The following is a 7,631-nucleotide window of genomic DNA, read 5'->3' as shown; positions in this document are numbered from 1 at the left end:
CTTTCTATTTAGTTGTTTCTTATATTCTAATTAGTAGCTATTACTCTATAGTTTGGAAACCTTTGCATCTTTCTCTTTTGGGGGTTCTAAATGCCACTCAAACTATGTTTGTAATTTTTTTTGTTCCCCATGAAACCCATTTTCCCTTATTATCAAAACAATTAACAAATTAAATTAACATCATCTAATAATATTTATTTAGAACTGATATATTTTAGAGTTTAATTTTTTGATATGAAAATATATACACAATTTTATTCAAAAGTTAGATACGTATCATAATAACCATTTAATATATACTACTTATCAATTGATGAACTTAACGAGCTTTCTAATAAATGGTTTAAATGATATAACAGTTATTGAAGATTTTACAAATAGAGTTGCAAGCAAAGTGTGTTTAACCTTGGAGGAAACTCTATGGTTAAGCTTGTTTGAGTTCAAGTAGTACTGAAATGGGTGACCACTAGGGAAGTCTTGTGCTTCACCTTTGTGAGCATCACCTCGATGCAATGTAAGAGAGATGGGCTCTTATAAATCACTACTCATAAAACACAGAGCAATGAGTTTGACTCATAAACTAAACAGTTAAATTCTAGTAACAAAATTGCAAACATTGTATTTAAATAATTTTAATTTGTAAATAAATATTATTTCAAAATCCTTCTTATATACAGACATGTAAACAGCAAAGTTTGTTTAATAATCGAAATATTGGCTAAAGAAATCATGGGAAAAAAGAAGAGAATTCCATACACAAAATATTAGATTTCAAAGACTTCAAAACACGTCTCTTTTGCATTTGTGTTGTTTTCTTTATTATACTTCATGTATATAATCGATCAATAAGTCTTCTCAATATAGTTAAAACTTTCCCTTCCTCCCCAACTTCCACTATGACTTTAAACCCCTTCTTTATTATAACATCCTCCACAATACCTTTACTATCATGCTGGTTGAGTACAGCTGTGATAAGCCAATCTTTTTTCGATGAGATCCAATGGTCGACTTCAGATTCATATATTATATGACTCTGATAAAACTTCGATGTTACGAGCAAAGCATATAAAATGATTGCACTCGCTGAACTTTTCATCTTCAACGTATAATCTACTCCCCCAATCTCAGAGACTGCTTGTGCACCAATCACCTCAGAAAACAAATTTGCATTCAATTCAGACACTGCTTTACTCGTCGCCTTTTGTGTCAAAATTGTTTTCATGACCGACAACCTCTGAAAAAATTAACATATTGACGTAAAAAGAAATGACAATAAACAATTGATAAAGAGTATTAAAGGTAAAATGCAAGTTTTGAAACGCGACTTTGAAAAGAGAAACGATGCAAGTTCAGTAATCGTGATTTCCTCCAGATGATGTAGATGCGCGATAGTCGGCAACGATTTCAATCCTGCACATTTCTCTACTTTGAGCAGTCGAAGTCCTGCTAGAGTAGATAACCCTGATATTGTTTTTAAATTGTCACATCCCCACACTGTGAGAGTGTTGAGTTCCTCTAGCTGCTTCAACTCCATTTCTTTTAGATTATCCATTGTCCATACTTCCATGGATCTAAGTCTCGGACACATCTCTCCGCTAACTTCCAGTTTGGATATATTTTCAATGGAAAGGTCTATGGTTTCAAGGCTATCCATGCGGCTTCTTATCGAAGAAACCAAATTAATTGAGTCTCTACCTTTGCTCAGATCTGAATTCCCTCTGAATAAGTCGCCTTTCGTAGACCACAATTTCAAAGATCGAAGATTTCTCTAAGCTGTTTAAGTGATTGCACCAAAGACCTTGTACATGTCTTCTCTAGTGAATCAAGTATGTATAAGTCTTCCAAATGGCTAAACATTTCTATTAAATCTGGAACCTTTTGCCAAGAGGGAGAATTTAAAATCCACAGCTTTCTCAATTCGAAACTGGCCTGACATTGACAGTTGCAGTAAAAAATTAATTGGTTCTCAGTTGTTAGCAATCTCCAGAAAACAAGCATTCTGAAAGGAGACATAATCTTTAGCAAAAAGTAGCGAAATACCTGAGTATTGGTCTGCAACTGTTTCTTGAAACTGCTCCACAATTCTCTCACATTTTCGACTTGTAAAAAGTGCAATTTCCTTAAAGAAATCCAGGAAGGAATGCTTATCGATTTCGCCAATTTCTCTTTTTTAATTTCAAGCCATAGGAGGTCAATACCAGCTGTAAAATAAGTAATTTTCCTTTGAAGCGACGAGTCAACGTTTCTGCTACGGTTTTTTTAAATCCTTGTGCTTCCTACATAAAAGGTCCATGGTTAAGTGTGTCGCTGGCAGGACAAAAATTGAAAAAAACACACAAATTGAAATGTTTGGTTAACTTTAATTTCAAAAATGTAAAAAGAAGCACACCATAGATCTGAGGAGCTCTGGTCGCCACAAACGAGGAGGGCCCAACTCATCTGCCATTTGCCTTCCCAAATCGCGGAGGTGATCGTGCATTTCGAACTTGTGGTTACTCACTTCAATAGGCACTTATCTTGCAAGGTTTGAAATGCATGCTTAGCACTCCAACCTGAGGGCTTCCAAATTGTTATAGCTTTGATTTCCAAATAGGATAGGACTTTCTTATTGAACAAACAAGCTATATCTATAAATATCTGCTTCTCCTCTCTGTCCAACGAATCAAAGCTAATTTTTAATCTTAGCATTATATCCTTAGGTTGGATTTTCTTGACTTTATCCAATTCTAGCTCCCAATAATCCTTACCCTTACTATAAACATGGGCACCCAAAAACTATGAGTGCGAGAGGTAAACCTCCACAGAATTCCACAAAACTGTCAACCAATTTCTCATATGTACTGGGTGGATGTTTACACCGCTTGACACGGAAAGCATGGCTACAGAAGAGCTCCTTAGCACAATCCTTATCCATCCCCTTCACCTTATAACAAATATTTTCATCTCTTAATACACGCTGATCATGGGTGGTAATAATTATGAGGTGACAAGAGCCCAAAATGCCTTGAGGTAATAGGGCATCTAGCTGGTCTTGATGATCGATATCATCTAGGATTATAAGGAATTGTAGACTCATTGCCCTTATCAGATAATCCTTCAATTCTCCAATTCCATGGTGCACACTCTTGACGTTTAGATTTTGAGCCTTTTTATCTTCAGGGAAGAGATCTTTCAAGAGCTGACTTTGTAAGCGGTGCAATTCCCCTTTGGCATGTGATTCCCTAACGTCAGAGAGAAAAGAAGATGCCTGCTAGCCCGAGCGCTTGCCGTTAAACAATTCTTTGGCCAGGGTAGTCTTACCAGAGCCCCCAAGCCCAAAGATTCCCACCATCTCAACACCTCTCAACATCTTGGATGACCTCATCAAGTCCAACGGGATATTTGGCAACATGCAGGGGTATATTCTTTTCCTTTTCTTGAAGTGTTTGTACCACACGAGACACAATCTTTTCACAAAAATTGCTGAAATCCAAAACAAAATTTGAATGTGTTATGAAAGGTATTCTACTAAGGCAATAAACAATTTCATGTACTGAAGAAAAAGTTCGGGTAATACATGATAAGTTGGAATAAAAATACAGAGCACATAGCAGTAAGCATACTCTTTATGTATGCTGTGTTCAAAACCAGATATGTCAGCAGCAGATGCGAGGGCCTTTCTCCAAACCTCCGCCTTGTTCTGATACTTGTCTTTACTTTGACAGTAAGAAAATGCTGCAGCATACGATCCCCTCTCTGTGGAACGAAGCTCCTTAGGCTCCACATCATAGAAGACAGGAATAAACAGGCCATCGGTCTGTTGTAACATAAGAACAAGTTCGTCTAAACACCAAGAGGAATGTGCATATCCTTTTGAAAAAATGGCCATGTGCACACGAGACGAACATATGCCATTCTTAATGGCAGAAGGAATACAGTCTCCCCCTTCAATCTCTTCACAGTCTAGAAATGCCTTGCATTCTCTTGCCTTGAGGAGCTCATAGAGCTGTTTGGCGAGGGTTTCTTTGACGTCAGGGCCTCGATGACTGATGAAAACATCATATAATTTAGAAGACACAATCCATCTTACTTGAGGATTAGAGGAGGAGGAAGCCATGGATGCAGGACGAGAATTGCAAAACTTCTGAAACTCTCTCAAGCCGAGCAGGGTGGATGTAACAAATGTAGCCAAAACATATCACATTTCACATTCATTTTTTCGGTAGCAAGAAAGGAAGGAACCGTCGTTTTTTCGCACGCGAGGAGACGGAAATCGATTGGGAAGCAGTTCTTCGCACCCGACCTGCAATATTAGTCTTCCGTCAGATGGTATGCTAGACCATCAAAAAGGTTTTATTTGAAAAGGAAGCTTTACATTTGCATTTGGATTGCGTTAGAACAGGGTAGCGGCACAGAAGCAGGAATTTGTCTCCGCCAGCAATACGTTCCACATATTCTCCACTTCTGGGCTCCACTTCTCTAGGGCAGAAAAGATAGGGCACTAAGCAGGTAATGAGATAGTGGAACCAGGACATCACATCGGAGCATCACAGTGGGACCAGGCAGCAGACACAATACCAGACAGGCTCGTTTCCAAGGGAAAAATGATGATTGGGCCCAACCCATAGCAAGATAGTGGTAGGCTTTTAAGCCAAGGGTTTCAAGGTGCACTTTCCAATTTTTTTTTTGTTTTATATATTTGCTCTTGTTAGTTTTGTTTTGTCCTTCTTTCTTTTGATCAATGGAAAAACAAATTGTGGATACATAAACAATGGGAAAACAAACAGTGGATATGCAAGTTATGGAAAAACAAACCATATCATTGGTAAAAAACGGTCAAGAAATTCTAGTGCACTTTGAAACTAACCATTTAGGTCAAGTCAAATGGCATCACTCAGCAAGACAGGGAAATATATTTGGGTCAATGTTAAATAGTTCAAGGGCATTTTAAAACGTAGACTTGCTTGCTTGAAAGGGTCACATAAAAAGCAGAAACACAGGCAGAGATTGCATAAACCAAAGAAGAAACAGAAAGATGTTGTCAAAATGTACCCTCCTCCACACTTAGATGGTGACAATCATTTGTGTGGTAGCAGCAACTTTGTTGATTCTGTCACTTACAGCCCTACCTCCACACCTCTCGCTTGGTGCCCAGATCTTTATGTGCAAGAACTATTGAGGGCCAAGAGGAGGTTGGAACTCCTAGAGGCTAAGGAACAAGAAAGTTACCGTAATATGCAGGTGGTAATTGCAGCAAATAAAATTCTTGCAAATAATAACAACATTTTAAAAGCTCAAATCTCAACACTGCAAGAAACACTTTTAGCAGGGAAGTTTGAATGGCAGAACATGAAAGATGAATGGAAAAACCTGAATGCTACATTGGAAACAAACAAGGTCACAGAAAATACTAAGTCATCTCATTATAAGGAGAGAACAATTCTTCACACTAATTCGTTGGGAAAGGCAGGGGTTGAAGAGGAGATGACAAGTTTTTCAGAAGTCACCAAAACTTGGGACAAAAATAGCAAACACCTTGATATGGCAAGAGAAGAGGCAAAGATTCGTATGAATACACAAGACGGAGAGGTCAAGGAAAGGTAGCGTAGGGCATCCAATATAATTATCAAAGGGATAAAAGACTATGGGGAAGGCGAACACACCCTCGACTTAACGAGGGATTTCCTACAAGATGTGTTGTTGTGGCAAGGACAAATCTGTCAAGCTTGGAGGGTTGGCAAACCACTCGCTGAGAGAAATAGGCCAATCAAGGTAGTCATGCCCAGCATTAGCGACAAACAAAATCTACTTAACAAAAAATAGCTCTTGAGGGGTTCTCGCTTCGTTGTAGAGGAGGATTTAACCATGAGACAGCAAGTAGAAAGAAGAATGAAAATGGAAAAAATCAAAATAGCTAGAAATGAAGGCAAAAGAGCTTGGATGTTCAAGGGAAAAGAAATTATTGCTCATTTTGGCCACCGCTCCAATGAAGGGCAGCAAGAAGACAACAAAGATGTGACAACAAACACATTAGCATGCAGCGATACAACAAGATCAGCAGTCACACTTAGCGATAATAACTCAACTTCGAGTCTTTCAAATCAAAACAAATAGCAATCAAGCTTAACCTAGGTGTCCTTAAATTTAGTTTGTTGGAATTGCAGAGGTTATCCATGGAGACGTGGGCCTGGGTTAGGACCTATTGCGGAAGGCAAAGACATTATTTATCTCATAGAGACGCATGAGCATGAGTGATGTAAGACCCCATTGTTTGAAGGCTACTAGAAGATGGCAGTGTGGAATGAGGTAGCGGGAAATGGTAAAGGTCATGGAGGTATAATGGTTCTAGTAAAAGAAAGGGAAGGTCGTGCCATTCAGTTGGAAAATACTGATTCTAATAAAAAAATTATATGGTTCAAAATCATGGAAAATAACACTCTTATCAGGATTGCAGCATGTTACTTTGCTCCACAAGTATCTAAAACTTATAAAAAGTGTGGCTTAGATCACAATGACCCTTATGCTGCGTTAAAGAAAGATGTTGCTATTTTTTGGCAGCGTGGGGATGTTTTTCTTGTTGGAGATTTCAATGCTAGGACAACAAATTGGCAAGCAAGTATTTTCAGCTCCAAAGTAAATGATAACCCTATTTGGCTCACAAAAGAAAGAAATCATCAATGGAAAAGAATATCCGAAGATGCTAAAAGCTACAATCATTTTGGGGAAGAATTGGTCACTCTATGTGGCACATTTGATCTCATAATTTGTAATGGTTTGGTTAGATGGGCTAAGTCAGGCACTTTTACTTGCAACACATACAACGGGGCAAGTGTGGTAGATTATGTAATTTGTTCACAGAATTTGTATGAAAATATTGAAGAAGTTGAAATTGGAGAGCACATTTGGGATCTCAAATCAGATCATAGACTGCTGTATGTAAATTTGTATTGGGCAAAGGATAGGCGGATTGGAGCAAAAACCCAAGGCCCCCAATACCCCCCTTCTCAGGGCAGAATTTTGTTAACTTCAAAAAACAGTAACACTTTCAAAGCTACTCTTAAGGAACTTTGTATGGGACACCCTATGTATAAACATGGTGTTAATAGTTATGATTTATCAAATCTGATTCATGAGGCTCTGTCAAAATGCAAGAGAGCAAAAAATAAAAAATCTGAAACTAATTATTTTCCAGCCAATGCTTGGTTTGATAAGGAATGCAAGAAGGCTAGGAGAAACCTAAGGGAGTCAAATAAAACTAACCTTGACATTCAGCCCTACAAACAGATCCTAAAGAAGAAAAAAACTGATTTTATGTTCACGAGGAGAGAGGAGCTAATTTTCTTGGGCAGAAATAACCCCAAACGTTTTTGGAAAGAACTCCAACCAAAGAGAAAACAAACTGAAAATAATAATATTACTGCCACCCAATGGTTTGAATATGCTAAGAAACTTTATGAACAAGAGGGTGGAGTGGGACAGCCACCTTTGGTCAATAATGATACAAATATTTTCACTGTACAAGAGATAGAGGCAGGGATTAAGAAGTTAGGTGGAGGTAAAGCAAAAGACCTTGTTGCGCTCCAAGCAGAATATCTGAAGTGGGGTATGAAAACTCTTGCATCGCACATCACTGAAATTTTCAACAAAATTTG

The 7,631-nt window shown here is 38.1% G+C and overlaps 1 pseudogene; it reads right to left on the bottom strand.

Annotated features, from left to right (window-relative positions):
- Window positions 1–826: 826 nt before the first annotated feature.
- Window positions 827–4,096, bottom strand: LOC149564317 (disease resistance protein Roq1-like; annotated as a pseudogene).
- Between the last annotated feature and the right edge of the window lie 3,535 nt (window positions 4,097–7,631).

Source organism: Cupressus sempervirens, chromosome 4 (genome assembly GCF_028749045.1).
Source record: "Cupressus sempervirens isolate cs-2001-9-10 chromosome 4, ASM2874904v1, whole genome shotgun sequence".
Taxonomy (NCBI): Eukaryota; Viridiplantae; Streptophyta; class Pinopsida; order Cupressales; family Cupressaceae; genus Cupressus; species Cupressus sempervirens.
The sequence above is the reverse complement of the archived record's forward strand: the minus strand, read 5'-3'. Positions and strand labels throughout refer to the sequence as shown.